This window comes from Scyliorhinus torazame, chromosome 5 (genome assembly GCF_047496885.1).
Source record: "Scyliorhinus torazame isolate Kashiwa2021f chromosome 5, sScyTor2.1, whole genome shotgun sequence".
Taxonomy (NCBI): Eukaryota; Metazoa; Chordata; class Chondrichthyes; order Carcharhiniformes; family Scyliorhinidae; genus Scyliorhinus; species Scyliorhinus torazame.
In genome coordinates this window covers 110,369,246-110,388,097 of record NC_092711.1, presented here as the reverse complement: position 1 = coordinate 110,388,097, position 18,852 = coordinate 110,369,246, and the positions used below count along the sequence as shown (strand labels likewise).

General features: G+C 49.3%; 1 long non-coding RNA gene across 2 annotated transcripts; it reads right to left on the bottom strand.

The window, feature by feature from the left end:
• Positions 1-4,707: 4,707 nt before the first annotated feature.
• Positions 4,708-16,367, bottom strand: LOC140421675 (uncharacterized). 2 transcript variants are annotated; one of them, XR_011946987.1, is made up of 3 exons: positions 16,233-16,367; positions 13,867-13,973; positions 4,708-5,053 (listed from the first exon to the last, which is right to left on the bottom strand). It is a non-coding gene; the product is annotated as an uncharacterized lncRNA (long non-coding RNA). The 2 variants fall into 2 exon arrangements; XR_011946988.1 differs by lacking the exon at positions 4,708-5,053 and adding an exon at positions 13,344-13,423.
• Positions 16,368-18,852: the final 2,485 nt, after the last annotated feature.

Below are 18,852 nucleotides of genomic sequence, written 5' to 3'. Positions count from 1 at the left end.
CGGCCCACACCCCTACCCTGTCCCTGTAACCCCATAGCCCCACCCAACCTGCACATCCCTGGACACTAAGGGTAATTTATCAAGACCAATCCACCTAACTTTCCCTTCTTTGGACTGTTGGAGGAAACCTGAGCACTGGGTGGAAACCCACGTAGACACGGGGAGAAAGTGCAAACTCCACACAGTCACCAAGACCGGAATTTAACCTGGTCCCTGGGGCTGTGAGGCAGTAGTGCTAATCACTGTGCCACTGGAAGCATAGTTTCTGTATCAATATTACTGTTCATGAAGCTCAAGATTAAATTTGCTTTGCCAACTCCTCTCTTAATATGTCTTGTAGATATACAAAATCCCTCTTTACCTCCTTCTCTCTCCTCCCAAAGAGGCCAGTTAGGTTTTTTGTTTTTAAAATATCAATTTTAACAGATTTTCAACAAACCCCCCGCTCCTTACAGAAAGAGAAAAGAAAAACAAACAAGAAAAACACCGTACGCCCAAATTGTGCAAAGGATTTCCCCAAAATACAACCCCCCCCCCCCCATGAAACAATAATAAACACACAAAAAACCTACTCAACCTCGCCCCTGTCATATGCGCTCTGTGAAGAACTTTGAAACTTTGAACTGTATCAGGCTGAGCCTGGCGCACAAGGAGGAAGAGTTAACCCTGCTCAGAGCATCAACCCACAGACCCTCATCTATCCTCCCTGATCTCCTCCTCCCACTTGCCTTTTAGTTCCTCCACCGAGGCCTCCTCCTCTTCCTGCATTTCCTGATAGATCGCCGAGACCTTGCCTTCTCCAACCCATACACCCGAAATCACCCTGTCTTGAATCCTTCATGCTGGAAGCAGCCGGAATTCCCTCACCTGCCGTCTCTCAAATGCCCTCACCTGCACATACCTGAAGGCATTTCCGGGGGGCAGCCTAAATTTCTCCTCCAGCGCCCCAAGGCTCGCGAACTTCCCATCTATAAACATGTCCCCCATTCTTTTAATTCCTGCCCGGTGCCAGCCGGTACAGCCGAAAGTACTCCGCCCTCCGCCGGTTCGTAGCCACACTCGCCACCGAGGCTTTATAAAGTAGCCTAAACCCAACTTATGAACCCCTCCCCGAACCCAAACCTCCGCAGCACTTCCCAAAGATACTCCCACTCCACCCTGTCGAAGGCCTTCTCCGCGTCCATAGCTGCCACTACCTCCGCTTCCCCCTCCACCGAAGGCATCATAATTACATTAAGCAGCCTCTGCACATTGATGTTCAGCTGCCTACCCTTCACAAATCCCGTCTGGACCTCGTGAATCACCCCCGGGACACAGTCCTCAATTCTCGTGGCCAGCACCTTCGCCAAAAACCTTGCGTCGACATTGAGGAGCGAGATCGGCCTATATGACCCACACTGCAATGGGTCCTTGTCCCGCTTCAAGATCAACGAGATCAGCGCCCTGGACATTGTCGGGGGCAGGGTCCCCTCCTCCCTCGTCTCATTGAAAGTCCTCACTAGCAGCGGGCCCAACAGGTCCATGCACTTCCGCTGGAATTCAACCGGGAACCCATCCGGCCCCGGGGCCTTTCCCGCCTGCATGCTCCCCGATCCTTTAACCAGCTCCTCCAGCCCAATCGGTTCCCCCAGCACAACCGCCTGCTCCTCCTCCACCCTCGGGAACCACAGCCGATCTAAAAATCAGCGCATCCCTCCCTCCCCGTCGGGGGCTCAGACCTATACAGCTCCTCATAGAAGTCCCTGAACGTCCCGTTTATTCCCACCGCCCTCCGCACCGTGTTCCCCCTTTATCCCTAAGTCCACCAATCTCCCTCGCTGCCTCCCGCTTACGGAGCTGATGTGCCAGCATCCAACTCGCCTTCTCCCGATACTCATACACCGCCCCTTGCGCTTTCCTCCACTGCACCTCTGCTTTCTCGGTAGTCATCAAGTCGAATTCCGTCTGGAGGCTCCGTCGCTCCCTAAGTAGCACCTCCGCGGGGGCCTCTGCATAGCTCCTGTCCACCCTTAATATCTCCCCCATCAGTCTCTCTCTCTCTCTCCTCTCTCTCTTCTCCCTATGGGACCTAATGGAGATTAGCTCTCCCTTGACCACCGCCTTCAATGCCTCCCAGACTACCCCCACCTGCACCATTGTCATTGGCCTCTAAATATCTTTCAATACACCCCCGGATCCGCCCGCACACCTCCTCATCCGCCAACAGCCCCATATCCAGACGCCACAGCAGGCACTGGTCCCTCTCCTCCCCCAACTCCAGCTTCACACAATGCGGGGCATGGTCAGAAATAGCTATGGCCGAACATTCCGTGCCCTCCACTCTCGGGATTAGCGCCCTACTCATGATGAAAAATATCCGGGAGTAGGCTTTATGGACATGGGAAAAGAAGGAAAATTCCCTGGCCCCCGGCCTGGCAAACCTCCATGGGTCCACTCCCCCCATCTGGTCCATAAACCCCCTGAGCACCTTGGCCGCAGCCGGCCTCTTACCCGTCCTGGACCTAGAACAGTCCAGTGCTGGGTCCAGCACAGTGTTGAAGTCCCCCCCCCCATTATTAGGCTCCCTGCCGCCAGATCCGGAATCCGACCCAACATGCGCTTCATAAATCCGGCATCATCCCAATTCGGGGCATATACATTCACTAGTACCACCCGTACCCCCTGCAACCTACCATTCACCATCACGTACCGACCTCCATTTCTGCCACAATGTTCAGCGTATCAAACGACACCCGCTTCCCCACCAAAATCGCCACCCCTCTATTCTTCGCGTCTAACCCCGAGTGAAAGGCCTGCCCCACCCACCCCTTTCTCGGCCTAACCTGATCTGTCACCTTCAAATGCGTCTCCTGGAGCATAACCACATCTGCCTTGAGTCCCTTTAGCTGCGCGAACACCCGGGCCCTCTTGACCAGCCCGTTCAGGCCTCTCACAATCCAAGTTATCAGCCGGATCAGGGGGCTTCTCACCCCCGCCAACTAGCCATCACCCTTTTTAGGCCAGCCACGCGCCCGCCCTTCCCGCACCCTCCATTCCCCCAGGAGGCGGACCCCCCCCCCCACCCCCCGACTCTCTCTCTTAACTCCAGGTCCCCTTTGGCCAATGCAGCAGCAACCCAGTTCCCCCCTTCCCCCCCCCCTCCCCCCAGCTAGATCATCCTCTAGCTGTATTGCTCCCCCCATGGCACACCCGTAAGTCAGCTGACTCCTGCTGACCCCGGCCTCTCCCGCCATTCCATCGACCTCCCAGTGTGAGAATCCCTCCACCTCCCCCTGGTAATCAGCAGGCGCTCCTCTCCAGCACTGCCCTTCCCCCGGCCCCGCCCCCTTCCTTCCCTAGCGCGGGAAAAAGCCTGCGCTTTCTATCCAAACTGGCCCCGCCCTCTCTGGCACAGCTCCCTTTCTGCGGCCTTGTCTCAACTCCCCATCCCCGAGCCTCCAACCCCCCCCCCCCCCCACCCCCCCGCGGGGCCGTGTCCTTCCAACACCAACGCCCACATCACACAGCCCTCACATTGAACCATTTCACCCAACCCTACCCAGCCCCCAAGAAAACAGAACAGAACATCCCCTAAAACACAGTAACCCCCCTAGGCACCCCCTCCCAACAAACCCTCAGCTCGAGTCCAACTTTTCAGTTTGGATGAAGGTCCACACCTCCTCTGACGTCTCGAAGAAGTGGTGCCGATCCTGAAATGTGACCCACAATCGCGCTGGCTGCAGCATCCCGAATTTCACCCCCTTCCGATGCAGAACCGCCTTAGCCCGATTGAAGCCGGCCCTCTTCTTGGCCACATCCGCGCTCCAGTTGTGGTATATTCGGATCTCTGTGTTCTCCCACCTGCTGCTCCGCTCTTTTATGGCCCATCTCAGGACACAGTCCCTGTCCACAAAGCGGTGGAACCGCACCATCACTGCCCTTGGCGGCTCATTGGCCTTGGGCCTCCTCGCCAGGACTCGATGAGCCCAATCCAGCTCCAGGGGCCTTGGGAAAGCTCCCGTGCCCATCAGCGTATTAAGCATCGTGACCACATATGCCCCGGCATCGGACCCCTCCACTCCTTTAGGGAGACCCAGAAACCGGAGATTCTTCCTCCTCGACCTATTCTCCATGTCCTCAAATTTCTCTTGCCATTTCTTGTGCAGCGCATCGTGCGCCTCCACCTTCACCGCCAGGCCCAAGATTTCACCCTCGTTCTCCGAGGCTTTTTGCCACCCCTCCCGGATCGCCGCCCCTTGAGCCTTCTGGGTCTCCACCAGCTTGTCGATCGACACCTTCATCGGCTCTAGCAGTTCTGCCTTCAGCTCCACAAAGCAGCGTTTGAGGAACTCCTGCTGCTCCTGCGACAAAAATGCCGATGCTGCTTGGTCTCCACCCACCTCCATCTTGCTTCTCCTCCCTCCCACATTTCGCTGCACCAAAATCACTTTTTTGACTGCTCCACTCCTGGTCCAATCCATACAGTGCCGGGGGAACCGTACTGTCACCTTCCCACACTGGGAACTGTCGAACAATTGCCATTGGGGCCCCTCAAAAGAGCCCAAAAGTCCGTTTCTGACGGGAGCTGCCGAACGTGCGACTTAGCTCAGCGTAGCTGCAACCGGAAGTCTTTATGGGACAGATTAGATATATTTGATTTATTAATGTCACATGTATTAGTATACATGTTGTTTATTACATGCTATACAGATAACACATACAGTACACAGGGAAGGAAGGAGAGACTAAAGAATGTAATGTTACAGTCATAACTGGGATGCAGGGAAAAGATCAACTTAATACAACGTAGGTCCATTCAAAAATATGATGGCAGTAGGGAAGAAGCTGTTCTTGAGTCGGTTGGCACTTGACCTCAAAGTTTTATATCTTTTTCCTGACGGAAGAAGGTGGAGGAGAGTATGTCCGGGGTGCGTGGGGTCCTTAATTATGCAGATTGCCTTTCCGAGGCAGCGAGAGTCAATGGATGGGAGGCTGGTTTGCCTAAAGGACTGGGCTACATTCACGACCTTTTGTAGTTTCCTGCGGTCTTGGGCAGAGCAGGCTCCATACCAAGCTGTGATACAACCAGAAAGAATGCTTTCTATGGTGCATCTGTATTATTTACAGTTCTGTAATAAAGTAAATATATTATTATTTCTCGTGTTGTGATATAAGACTGTAGCTACGTTATAAATTTCCAGTCATCTCCTCCCTCAGAGCGTTGTTAGTCTTTGGATTTCTCTTCCACAGGGACCAGTTGTATCTGGGGTTCATTGAATATATTGAAGCACAAGTTTGTCAGATATTCTATTGACAATGGAGTTGAGGGTTATGGGGAACAGGTAGAAAAATAGAGAGAAAGCTGAGATGAGGAGGGATTTCTTCACTCGAGGATGTGGTGAAGTTTTGGAATTCTCTACCCCAGAGGAATGTGGAGCCTCAGTCATCAGGTATGTTCAAGACAAATATTGACAGGTTTCTAGATATTGAAGATATCGAGGGATATGGGGATCGTGTGGGGAAAATGGTGCTGAGGTAGATTGGCCCTTGTGCTCCCCATAATCTATGAAAATTTGTGGGTCAGGTGAACTCCATGATATACTTTGGTGTTCTCTAAACCCTGGCCCATAACATTAAATATTGAAGATATTGGGAGCTAATGAGGATGGTGTGAGAAAATGGTGCTGAGGTAGATCGGCCAAGGATCGCATTGAATGGTTGAGCAGACTTGGTGGGCCGAATGGCCTACTCTTGCTCCTATTCTAATCTCTGCATCCTGGTCAGGAAGCAGTGAGCTCAGCTCGGATCTGTCAATCAACATGAATCAGTACCTTCAGGAGAATTGGGAGGGTGAATATTAGATAGAGCAGAGTGAGTATCGAGGGAGATTGTGTGGGACGAGATTTACAGCTTTTTGGAGAATGAGAGAGGAAATAATGTTCCATAGGAATTAGAATTGTCTGTTCTGAATTTCTATCCTGTACCAACAATGATGACTTTTGTAAATTGTATTTAAAGGATATCAGAAGAGGAGGAATTATAGACAGAAATCTCAAACGTCACGTCTCGATGTGACAAACTCACTCGATTCCTTCTGATCTGAATATCATCGGGCTCTGAATATCATCGGCGAGAAGGAGAAATGTTTGTCCGATCTGTCGGCTTCAAAAGATTTTAAACGTGAGTGTGACTGGAAAAGCACCGAGACCCACACAGCACACACCCGAGTGAGAGTGTTCCAGTGAACTGACTGTGAAAAGGGCTTCAACAGGTTACACAAATTGAAAAAACATCACGCCATTCACAGTCAGGAGAGACAGTGCACATGTTCTGTGTGTAGACAAGACTCCACTGATTGTCCAATCTGGAGAAACACGAGGAGACCAAAAACATGGAGAAACGATGGAAATGTGGGGCCTGTGGGAAGGGATACAGATTCCCATCTCAGCTGGAGGTTCATCGACGCAATCACACTGGGGAGAGGCCATTCACCTGCTCTCAGTGTGGGAAGGGATTCCGTGATTTATCCAACCTACGGATCTATCAGCGAGTTCACACTGGTGAGCGCCCGTTCACCTGCTCTCAGTGTGGGGAGGGATTCATTGATTCATCCATCCTGCAGAGACATCAGCGAGTTCACACTGGGGAGAGGCCATTCACCTGCTCCCTCTGTGGGAATGGATTTACTCAGTTATCCAGTCTGCAGACACACCAGCGAGTCCACACTGGGGAGAAGCTGTTCACCTGCTTTCAGCGTGGGAACAGATTCAGTGATTTATCCAGCCTGCAGCGACATCAGCGAATTCACACTGGGGAGAGACCGTTCACCTGCTCTCAGTGTGGGGAGGGATTCATTGATTCATCCATCCTGCAGAGACATCAGCGAGTTCACACTGGGGAGAGGCCATTCACCTGCTCCCTCTGTGGGAATGGATTTACTCAGTTATCCAGTCTGCAGACACACCAGCGAGTCCACACTGGGGAGAGGCCAGTCACCTGCTTTCAGTGTGGGAACGGATTCAGTGATTTATCCAGCCTGCAGACACACCAACAAATTCACACTGAGGAGAGGCCATTCTCCTGCTCTCTGTGTGGGAAGGGGTTACATAGAAACATAGAAAATAGGAGCAGGAAGAAACCATTTGCCCCCTTTAAAAAAATGTTTTTATTCTCCATTTTCACATTTTCCCTCAAAATTTACACCCCACCCACAGACAGTAAATGGTAACAAATACAAAATCAATCCCCTTAACAATACCAACGATCCCATCCTCCCACCACCCCAAACAATGGCCCACCTGTCAATGTAAGCATCCAATAAAACAAATCCTCACACGGTGGAAACAAAAGACAAAGGAGAAAAAGAAAAAGGAGTCTGGGACCGCCCATGGTCACCATTAACCTATAGAGTCCACTCCCCCCCCCCCCCCCCCCCCCATCCAACCTCTGAAAGAGTACCGTACATGATACCCAAGTGTTGTAAATAACCCCCCCTCTCCAACTCCTCCCGTCCACTGCCTCTTGTAAAACTCCTCCCCCCAACCTTGGTTCCTTCCCCCCAACTTTCCACCCCGGCTAGACCACTCGGACCCTGTTCTGCCAGGCTCCGATGGCCGCAGCCCCTCCCCCACCTCACTCCCGTTCACTGGCCGGCTTAAACCGGCCAGCGTGGAGGCCCCTGCCCGGGTCCCTTTCCCACTTGCCCGGCCCTAGGAAAACCCAGAAATCCCCTTTCAGCACACAAACCCCGCATATCCACCTACACCCCAAAGAGCCCTCATTTCGAGTGAAAGTCCCATCACTTCCCTTGTCCAAATATATACATCATTGGTTCCTTTAGCCCCTACACCCGCACGCAGTGAAACAAAAAAGAAGAAAATACAGTCATGAGGTTACATCGGCACATGGCCATTTCTCAATTTCTCAGTTCTGCCACAGTCCTCCTGCCTTCGCAAACCCCTCCGCTGCTTCTGCCGTTCCAAAATAAAAGTCCCTGAGCTTGTAAGTAACCCTCAGCTTCGCTGGATATACAAAGCCGCACTGCACCTTGCTAATGTACAGTGCTCACTTCACCCGGTTGAAGGCAGCCCGCCTCCTCGCCAGATCCACCGTAAAGTCCTGGTATACACGTATACCAGCTCCAGCCCACTGCACCACCCGCTTCTGCTTGGCCCAGCTCAGGACCTTCTCCTTCACACTGTACCTACGGAAGCACAGAGTCACTACCCTTGACGGCTCATTCACCTTGGTACAGGCCTCCACGACCGATGAGCCCGATCCAGTTCATATCGGGAGGGATCCTCCCCCTCCTCCAATAGTTTCGCCAGCATCGCTGGCCATTTCTCAACAAAATACTCAGTCGGCCTCGGTCCTTCAACTCCTTCGGGCAGCCCCCCAATCCTCAAATTCTGTCGCCTGGATCTGTTTTCCAGTTCTTCCATTTTTCCTCGCAGATCCTTGTTAATCTCCATCACCTTCCGCATCTCCTTCCCCATCGAGGTAAATTAATCAGCGTGCTGCAATAATATCTCCTCCACTTCCTTCAGCGCCTCCCCTTGCTCTCGCACCTCCGCCACTGCACTCGCCACCGCCGTCATCACCGGGGAAATCGCCTCCTCCACCAGCACACTCAAAACCTCTCTCATCTCAATTCCTCATTGTCTCCATGTATTTTGTAAACTGCCTTTCGAATTCCGCAGCCATCACCTTAGTTATTTCTTCAGCCGTAAGCAATGCGGCCTCCCCTGGTGCTCCAGCCTCCATTTTCCTTGGTGACCCCGTGGTGACCTTTCCACTTCCCGACGGACCTTCAGCTGTTTTTTTTACGGCCGTTTCTTTGCTCACCCTCGATATTTTCCTTTACTGTGCCTTCACTGTGCCTCCTCTGTGCCTTCTCCCTGCTTTTGCCGCCTCAGTGGACCCTGGGACCGGGCTTAAAGCCCCGAAAATGCCGTTCCCAGATGGGAGCCCTCCATTGTGTGGCTGCCTCCCGCCCGCCATTATCGGAAGTCCCCATCATTTGCCCCATTGCCCCTGGTCCACCATTCATTATGATCATGGCTTATCATTCAACTCAATAGCCTAATCCCACTTTCCCCTCGAGATCCTTTGATCCCCTTCGCCCCAAGTGCTGTATCTAACTGTTTCTTGAAAACATACAATGTGGGCAGCACGGTAGCACAAGTGGCTAGCACTGTGGCTTCACAGCACCAGGGTCCCAGGTTCGATTCCCTGCTGGGTCACTGTCTGCGCGGAGTCTGCACGTTCTCCCCGTGTCTGTGTGGGTTCCTCCGGGTGCTCCGGTTTCCTCCCACAGTCCAAAGATGTGCAGGTTAGGTGGATTGGCCACGCTAAATTGTCCTTAGTGACCAAAAAAAGGTTAGGAGGGGGTCATTGGGTTACGGGGATAGGGTGGAAGTGAGGGCTTAAGTGGGTCGGTGCAGACTCGATGGGCCGAATGGCCTCCTTCTGCACTGTATGTTCTATGTTCTAATGTATTGGCATCAACTATTTCCTGTGGTAACAAATTCCAAAGGCTCACCACTCTCTGGTTGAAGAAATTTCTCCTCATCTCCGTCCTAAATGGTCTACCTCGTATTCTCAGACTGCGACCTCTGGTTCTGTACACTCCCACCCTCGGGAAAATCTTTCCTGCACCTACACTGTCAAGTCCTGTTAGAATATTATAGGTTTCTATGAGATCCCCCATTCTTCTGAACTCCAGCGAATACAATCCTAACTGATTCAATCTCTCATACGTCAGTCCCACCATCCCAGGAATCAGTCTGGTAAACCTGCTCTGCACTTCCTCGAGAGCAAGAACATCCTTCCTCAGATAAGGAGACCAAAACTGCACACAATATTCCAGATACGGCCTCACCAGGGCCCAGTATAGAACAAAGAACAGGCCCTTCCGCCCTCCAAACCTGCACCGATCACGTGTCCTATCTAGACCAACCGCCTGTATCCTATACCCCGTCTGTTCATGTGCCTAGCCAGATAAGTCTTAAAGGTCGCTAACGTATCTGCCTCAACCACCTCACGTGGCAGAGCATTCCAGGCCACTACCACCCAATGTGTAAAAAAACTTCCCCCGCACATCTCCACTGAACCTTTCCCCCCTCACCTTGAACTTGTGCCCCCCTTGTAATTGTCATTTCCGCCCTGGGAAAAAGCCTCCAACTGTTCACCCTGTCTATACCCCTAATAATTTTATAAACTTCTATCAGGTCGTCCCTCAGCCTCCGTCTCTCTCGGGAGAACAATCCCGTTTATTAAATCTCTCCTCACAGCTAATACCCTCCATACCAGGCAACATCCTGGTAAACCTTTTCTGTACTCTCTCCAAAGCCTCCACGTCCTTCTGGTAGTGCAGTGACCAGAATTGGGACACAGTATTCCAAATGTGGCCTAACCAACATTCTGTGTAATTGTAACATAATTTTCGAGCTGTTATACTCGATACCCTGTCCTATGAAGGCAAGCATGTCATGTGCTTTCTTCACCACCATTTCCACCTGTGCTGCCACTTGTAAGTATCTGTGGACCTGCGCGCCCAGATCTCTGTGTCTCTCTGCTCCTGATGGTCGGCATCTCCACATCATGAGTGTTAAATGCTCTCAGTTCTGTCTATTATGAATCTTTGTTCCACCTTATCCAGTGCCTCTATTTCCTTTTTCTAAATGGAGATCACCAATGTTGTCAGTGCTCCCAGTGTAGTCTAACCCTGGTTCTAAACAAGTTGGACATTTCCTCCATGCTTTTTAATTCTATCCCTCTGGAATGGAACCCTATATATGGGCCTCACACTTTAAGAAACATGTGAAGTTCTTAGAGAGGGTGCAGAGGACATTTACAATAATAACAATCTTTATTATTGTCACAAGTGGGCTTACATTAACACTGCAATGACGTTACTGTGAAAATCCCCTAGTCGCCACACTTCTGCGCCTGTTCGGGTGCACTGAGGGAGAATTCAGAATCTCCAATTCACCTGACAAGCACATCTTTCGGGACTTGTGGTAGGAAACTGGAGCACCCAGAGGAACCCACACAGACACGGGGAGAACATGCAGACTCCGCACAGACAGTGACCCAAACCGGGAATCGAATCTGGGACCCTGGTGCTGTGAAGAAACAGTGCTAACCATTGTGCTAGAATCGCACCAGGGATAAGGGACTCCAGTTAGTTGGAGTGACTGGAGTAGTTGAATTTCTCTCCTGAGATTACAGCTTCTGGAGGGTGGAGAATAGGGCCATTCAGCCCTCTGAGACTGTGTTGGCTCTCTGTGGAGCAAGCCAGTCTGTCCATTGCCTTTTTCTTTCCCCAAATTTGTGCAGGTTTATTTCTCTCAGTGCCTGTCCACTTTCCCATTGAAATCCTTCTGTCATCTCTGCATCTCCTACCCTCATAGGCAGTAGGTTCCAGGTCATTACCACTCGCTTTACAGAGACATAAGGCTCCTAGAGCACGGATTAGTTTATTTGGCCCATTTTCCCTGTGCCAGACCCATTTAATCCCAGACTTTGACTATTTTGTTTTCTTTTTTGGAATATATCAAATGACAGTCCAATGAGGCTCGACCACCGTTTACAGACAGTGTATTACAAATCACAACAACTCGCTGTGTTTTACAACAAATAATTGTGCTTATGGTGTGTCTGGAGGTTCACAGAGTATTCAAAATGTGTCAACACCGTGGTTATTACACAAAATTAAGACTCAGTCTTCATCAATGATTTTGGTGAGGACACAGAGTATAATATATCTTAGTTTGCGGACAATTAGAATAAATATTTCTATAAAATCTCTCACTATCACTAGACCTCCTAAAGTGTTTTAAAGCCAATGGAGTACTTTTGAACCATATTCACTGTTGTAATGCAGGAAACTGTAAGTACCATGTGTAATCACATTTAGTTTTAAAATTGTTATTTTCATAGTATATTCACTGTCATTAGTAACAAGGTCAAGGAAGCCCTTTTACACCTCTTAACATGTGGCTTCCTGCAGCCATTACACCTTCTGTACCTTTTCTATATTAACTATTTGATGTGAAATCAATACAAAACAATAATTAAATTAATGATTATTCAGTTGTGAACATTCATCATTAGTGAATTGGTGTATTGGGTAATTATATTGTAAAGACTAGATCTTTATTTTAAAAAATAACATGATCAACCAAAATGTTTCCAGAAACTGCAGAGCTATCAGAATTTGTTTGAAAAAATAAATTACTCGATAATTTTGAGAAGTTACGAGATGTGGTGATAAGCCTGTAGATAATATTGCAGTTATCTGTATTGGACAAGATCTACGTTTCCTGGGGGTGGGATGGGTGTTGTGATTTCCTGTATTTAGTCTTTGGTATTGTCTGATAGAAACACGTGTTTCTGTGTGGGGATGAAGGGAGATTTTCTTTAGGTAGCACAAAGTAGATATAAGGGGGGGGGGGGGGACAGAGGGAGACACCTTTGGAAATGAAGGCTAATAAAGGGACTGCATTCTGAAATATGTTTATCCTCCAGGTGGGCAATATTGTTTTCATTTTATTTTTGTCCTGAGAGGAGCTGCCCCACCAGCAATAAGCTGGTGAATGGGAGTAAGATGGGGGGGGGGGGGGGGGGGGAATCTGCAGGCAGTGTACCAGTTTTGTCCAGAGACTGTGGGTGGGTTTTCATCCAATCTGGGTCTATGTGGAGCATTGGCGGGAAATGGGGAGGGAGGGGTTAGCTCGCTGATGACGACTATAGAACTATTTTTGTTTTAATCTGAGGGTGTGTGTGGCGGCCATCTTGGGTGGAGCCTAGGCCTGTACTTTTTGAAGATTTAATGGATAGTTCCTCACGGTGGAAATTTCATACAGTGCAGAAGGAGGCCATTCGGCCCAACGAGTCGACACCAGCCTCCAAAAGAGCACCCCATCCCGCACCTCACCCTATCCCCCTAAACCAGCAACCCCACCTAACCTTTCATCACTAAGGGGCAATTTAGCGTAACCAATCCACCTAAGCTGCACGTCTTTGAACTGTGGGAGGAAACCGGAGCACCCGGAGGAAACCCACGCAGACACGTGCAGACTCCGCACAGTGACCCAAAACGAGAATCAAACCTGGGAGTCTTGAGCTGTGAAGCAACAGAGCTAACCACTGTGCTACGTGCTGCCCCAAATGGCTGATTCCCATGATGGGGAAGGGAGGTGGGAGACCCCTGATTTGGCTGGTCACCTGGAACTTAAAGGAATTGGGTGGACCAGTGAAGGTCAAGAGTTTTCGCTCCCTAATGAATCTAAATGCTGGTGTGGTGTTCTTGCAGGAGACTCACTTGCAGGTTAGAGATCAGACCAGACTGCGGTGGGTGAGCCAAGTGTTTCACTCGGGCTTTGATGAAGGGCTCGAGGTGCTGCAATTCTAATCAATAAAGGGGTCCCTCTTCCGGTCACTGCGGACACGAATGGGAGATACGTGGTGGTCAGTGGGTCATTGGCGGGTACATTGGTGGTGCTGGTGAATGGCTATGCCCCTAACTGGGATAATGTGTCATTTGTAAAAAAATTGTTGGGATCCATCCCAGACCTGGATACACATCAATTGATTCTTGGAGGTGATTTCAATTGCGCTTTGGATCCAAAAATGGACTGGTCCAAGCCTATTCAACCGCTACAAATACTCAAAAAGGGAATGAAACCGGACGGACCACCCGGCACGACCCAGGCACCAGAAACGACAACAGCAAACCCGGCAAAAGATAAAGAAATCTGTTCCCATCAGCAGATTGTAAAAGGATTATGGGACACAGATTTAAGATTGTGAGCAAGATCTACAGGGAGATATGAGGAAGAAATTTTACACAGTGAGTGATAATGATCTGAACTCAATGCTTACACACAAAGGTCGATAACATCCAGATCCTGATAACCCGAATGGTGCTGTCAGAATTTGATGTGAGGATCGATTGTGAGTTTCCTGTCTGCAAATCCTTTTCTAAGTCCCTGTGAAAGAAGTTTACAAAGGCATCACTGTCAGTCCAGAAATGAAATTCAGGAAAGATAAACATTCCTCCTGGTTTGAATTTGCTGTGTGCAAATCCTGCGCTTATAATCTGAACGAACACAGGACATCCTGAAGGGGGACGGTGAACAGCCAGAGGTCATAGTTAAATCAATAGCAAGGAGCGATATAGGATCAGAAGGCATAGAATCTCTGTGGGTAGAGTTGAAGAATTGCAAAGGTAAAAAGACCCTGATGGGAGTTATGTACAGGCCCCTTAGCAGGAGTCAGGATGTGGGGCAGAAAATAAATCAGGGGGTCGGTCAGTTTCAACCTTTTTTGTAGCGGTTGAATAGGCTTGGACCAGTTCATTTTAAAATACAGTACAGAATTGAGGTCTCCTCCAAACGGTGAGTGCAGTGGCATCACTAAGGAGACGGTTCTGTGGAAACTGAAAGGTCTGAAGGTGGATAAACCACCTGGACCGGATGGACTACACCCCAGGGTTCTAAAACAGATAGCTGGAGGAGATTGTGGAGGCATTGGTGGTGATCTTTCAGAAATCACTGGAAGCAGGAAGGGTCCCAGAGGACTGGAAAGTGGCTAATGTAACACTGCTGTTTAAGAAGGGAGGGAGGCAGAAGATGGGAAATTTTAGGCCGGTTAGCCTGACTTCGGTCATTGATAAGATTTTAGGAGTCCATTAAGGAGCAATTTAGCATGGCCAATCCACCCAACCTGCACATCTTTTGGGTTGTGGGGGTGAAACCCACACAGACAAGGGGAGAATGTGCAAACTCCACACGGACAGTGACCCAGGGCCAGGATTCGAACCCGGGACCTCAGCGCCGCAGTCCCAGTGCTAGCCACTGTGCTGCTCTCTAGAGTCCATTATTAAAGAGGAGATCGTGGAGTAGCTGGAAGTGCATGGTAAAATAGGACTGGGTTAGCACTGCTTTGTCAAAGGGAGGTTATGTCTGACAAATCTGTTAAGAGTTCTTTGAGAAGGTAACAAGGAAGTTAGACAAAGGAGAACCAGTGGACGTGATTTATTTAGATTTCCAGAAGGCTTTTGACAAGATGCTGCAGAAGAGACTGTTAAACAAGTTAAGAGCCCATGGTGTTAAGGGCAAGATCCTGGCATGGACAGAGGATTGGCTGACTGGCAGAAGGTAGAGAGGATAAAGGGGTCTTTATCAGAATGGCAGCTGGTGATTAATGGTGTGCCCCAGGGGTCTGTGCTGGGACCACAACTTTTCACAACATACATTAATGATTTGGAAGAAGGAACTGTTGCAAGTTTCAGATGATAGAAAGATCTGTAGAGGAACAGGTAGTATTGAATAAGCAGAGGGGCTGCAGAAGGATTTGGACAGGCTAGGAGAGTGGGAAATGAAGTGGCAGATGGAATACAATGTGGAAAAGTGTGAGGTAATGCACTTTGGAAGGAGGAATTTAGGCATAGACTATTTTCTAAATGGGGAAATGCTTCGGAAATCAGAAGCACAAAGGGACTGGAGAGTTCTCAATCACGATTCTCTTAAGGTTAACGTACAGGTTCAGTCGGCAGTTCAGAAGACAAATGCAATGTTAGCATTCCTGTCAAGAGGGCTAGAATACAAGACCAGGGATGTACTTCTGAAGCTGTAGAAGGCTCTGGTCAGACCCCGTTTGGAGTATTGTGAGCAGTTTTGGGCCCCATATCTAAGGAAGGGTTTGCTGGCCCTGGAAAGCGTCATGAGGACAATCACAAGAAAGATCCCAAGTGGCCTAATTCTGCTCCTATGTCTTATGCTCTAATCCCCTGTGAAAGGAGTTTCCAAAATCCATCGCAGTCAGTCCTGCTGCTCCCTGGTCCAGGATGACCGCTCATGCTCCCTGCTGCACACTGAACTTTGTTGTCATCAGTTTCTGCCCCGGGTCTTCATGTGACTGAACCGAGCCGCAGAGCTTTGGACACGTGGGGCAGGATGTCCAATAAGACAGTTAAATTTGGAGACCAGCATTGGCTTCCTTTTCTTTCCATCTCTGCATCATCAATAAGACATTGGGACTGAAAGACTAATGCAGTTTGATGGACAAGTTGTCTCCATTCTGAACAATGGGGAACAAGCTCCTCCCACTCATTGAACATCGCTGGACAAAGGAGATGCACATCCAATAAAGATGGCGGCCGTTAACCCGAGCTGAACAGGAGGAGCTGCAGTCCCGCTCGGTACAAACTATGACCCAGAAACTCATTTCCGAGGTTTACTACTTACAACAACTTCACACAATGTTTCCGCCCACCCGCGCGATCTGCCGCTTCCTTCATATTGTTAAACGCCTCTTACCGATTTCGCATCTGAAGACATAGCCCTTCCCCTTCGCCATTACCCACAGTGCGCATGCTTGAATCAGAGCGGGTCCCGCCTTTTATTCACTCCGATTGGTTGGAGGACCAGCCGTTATCTGTCGGTCCTCCAGCCCCATCTCTCTCATTCTATTGGTCAGGACTGCCGTCAATCACATGCCATTGTGACGGTTACAGATGGTGAGTGGCCATAGGCTCAGGCTGACTCGCGATTGTCCAATAATCATTGAATCATGGAATTCGCAGTGCAAAAGGAGGCCATACGGCCCATCAAGTCTGCACCAGCCCTTGGAAAGAGCACCCTACCTGAGGCTATGCCCCCATCCCATCCCTAGACCTCCACCCTATCCTCGTAACCCCACCTAACCTTTTTTTGGACACTTGAGGGCAATTTGTCATGGCCAATCCACCTAACCTGCACATCTTTGGACTGTGGGAGGAAACCGGAGCATCCGGATCAAACCCACGCAGACACGGATAGAACGTGCAGACTCCGTACAGCCAGTGACCCAAGCCGGGAATCAAATCTGGGACAATGGCGCTGTGAAGGAATAGTGCTAACCACTGTGCTACCGTGCCACCCAAAGTGAACAATTGCTATTTAATCTAAAGAGTCTGTGCTGAGAAAAGTGACATCATAATTACTGAGTGAAAGTAAATCTTTAAGTATGAATTGCAATTTATTTGTACAATTGTAACAGGCAGTGAAAAGTCAGATTCTCTGAAGTTAAACTTGAGCCTTAACGTTCTGCATTGGATTTCACAAGCTTTTGGAAGCTCCATCCTCTTTAAAACCCTTTTTGGTCTAGGAAGGTTGAAGCTTTGGGTTACTTGTGAAAGCTCATCGTTTTACTTTTATTTTTCTTTTGTTTTATTTGAGTCAGTTAGAAAAGGGCCTGAAGAAAGAGGGGGGCAAAACAAATTTGGGCAAAGCTGAAAAAGTTGCCAAAAGAATTGAGAATACAAAGTTTAAAATGGTGTTTCATAGAATTTATAGAATTTACAGTGCAGAAGGAGTACACCTGGCCCATCGAGTCCACACTGGCCCCTGGAAAGAGCACCGCACCCAAACCTACACCTCCGCCCCATCCCCACAATTCCGCCCTATCCCCACACCTCCATCCTCACTTAATCTTTTTTGTACTCCAAGGGCAATTTAGCATAGCCAATCTACCTAACCATGCAGATCTTTGGACTGTGGGAGGAAACTGGAGCACCCGGAGAAAAACCACGCAGACACAGGGAAAACATGCAAACTCCGCACAGCCAGTGACCCAAGCTGGGAATCGAACCTGGGACCCTGGCGCTGTGAAGCCGTTGTGCTAACTCATTTCATATCTGAAAATAAAGTTACGTAAAGTCAACACAGTTGTGAACATTTGACAGTGTTTGTTCCAACACCCTTGAGAGCAGAGAAGTTAATCATTTCCACTGAACAGCACAGTGATGATTTAAACAAAAGGCATTGCCTTTTCAAGATTTGGCTTCTTTTAAGGCAAAGTGTTTTGGAATGAAAAATATCAGCATTATCTCCAAACTGATTGCAAATTGAATGACGTGCTGTTAGGTGGTTTGGACATTCTGAATTCTCTCTGTGTACCCGAACAGGCGCCGGAATGTGGTGACTAGGGGCTTTTCATAGTAACATCACTGAAGTGTTAATGTAAGCCTGCTTGTAACAATAAAGATTATTAATATTAAATTGGTCAGAAAGATTCCTCAGTTGTTCCTTCATAGTCTCTGTTGTTCTAACCCTTCTGCCTGTCCACCAACTGAATCCAGAGACTCCTTATTCTCATGGTGACATTCCCTGTCTGCCTAGTAAATCAGCCCTTCAATTTTTTGTGGATTATTTCAACTTGTTGCCACATTACAGTAACAAATGTTGAAATGTTTGCTCCACACCCACAGGGTTTCGGCTGCTTAAAGCCACAAACAGAAAGGTCCAGTTTTCTCCTGGGGTTTGAGACAAACCAGCTTTCAAAATGATGCAGAGTTTCAGCCAATGAGGGAGATCCGGGCTCAGCCCCGCCCCTCATTCACTCCGATTGGTTGGAGGACCAGCCGCTCCCGCTCGGTTATCCAGTCCCGTCCCCTCTTACCATAGCAGCTGTCAATCACTCCCTGGTATGGTGATCGAGAGCATGCGCAGTGCCGATACTGGAGTGATGTTGGTGAGAAATTCTTCGCCGTTCAGAATTAGAAACTGCAGGCGAGCGGGGAGCAATAGTACTGGCGGCTGGTTGAGAGACTTCATAAACACCCGGTGTAGGCCCAGAACCCCGAAAGCTCATGATCCGCGCTTGCAAACAACGGGCTGCAGTTGCGGTTCTCTGACAACAGGCCCAAGTTAGCGGCCGCCGTCTTGCTGAGGGCGATATGCTGCAGTGCGCGTGCGCGATCATTGGGTCAGGAAGTCCGAGGGCGCTCCAAGCCCCGCCCAGTGACAGAAACATAGATTCATTTTAGAATTTATAATCATAGAATTTACAGTGCAGACGGAGGCCATTCGGCCCATCGAGTCTGCA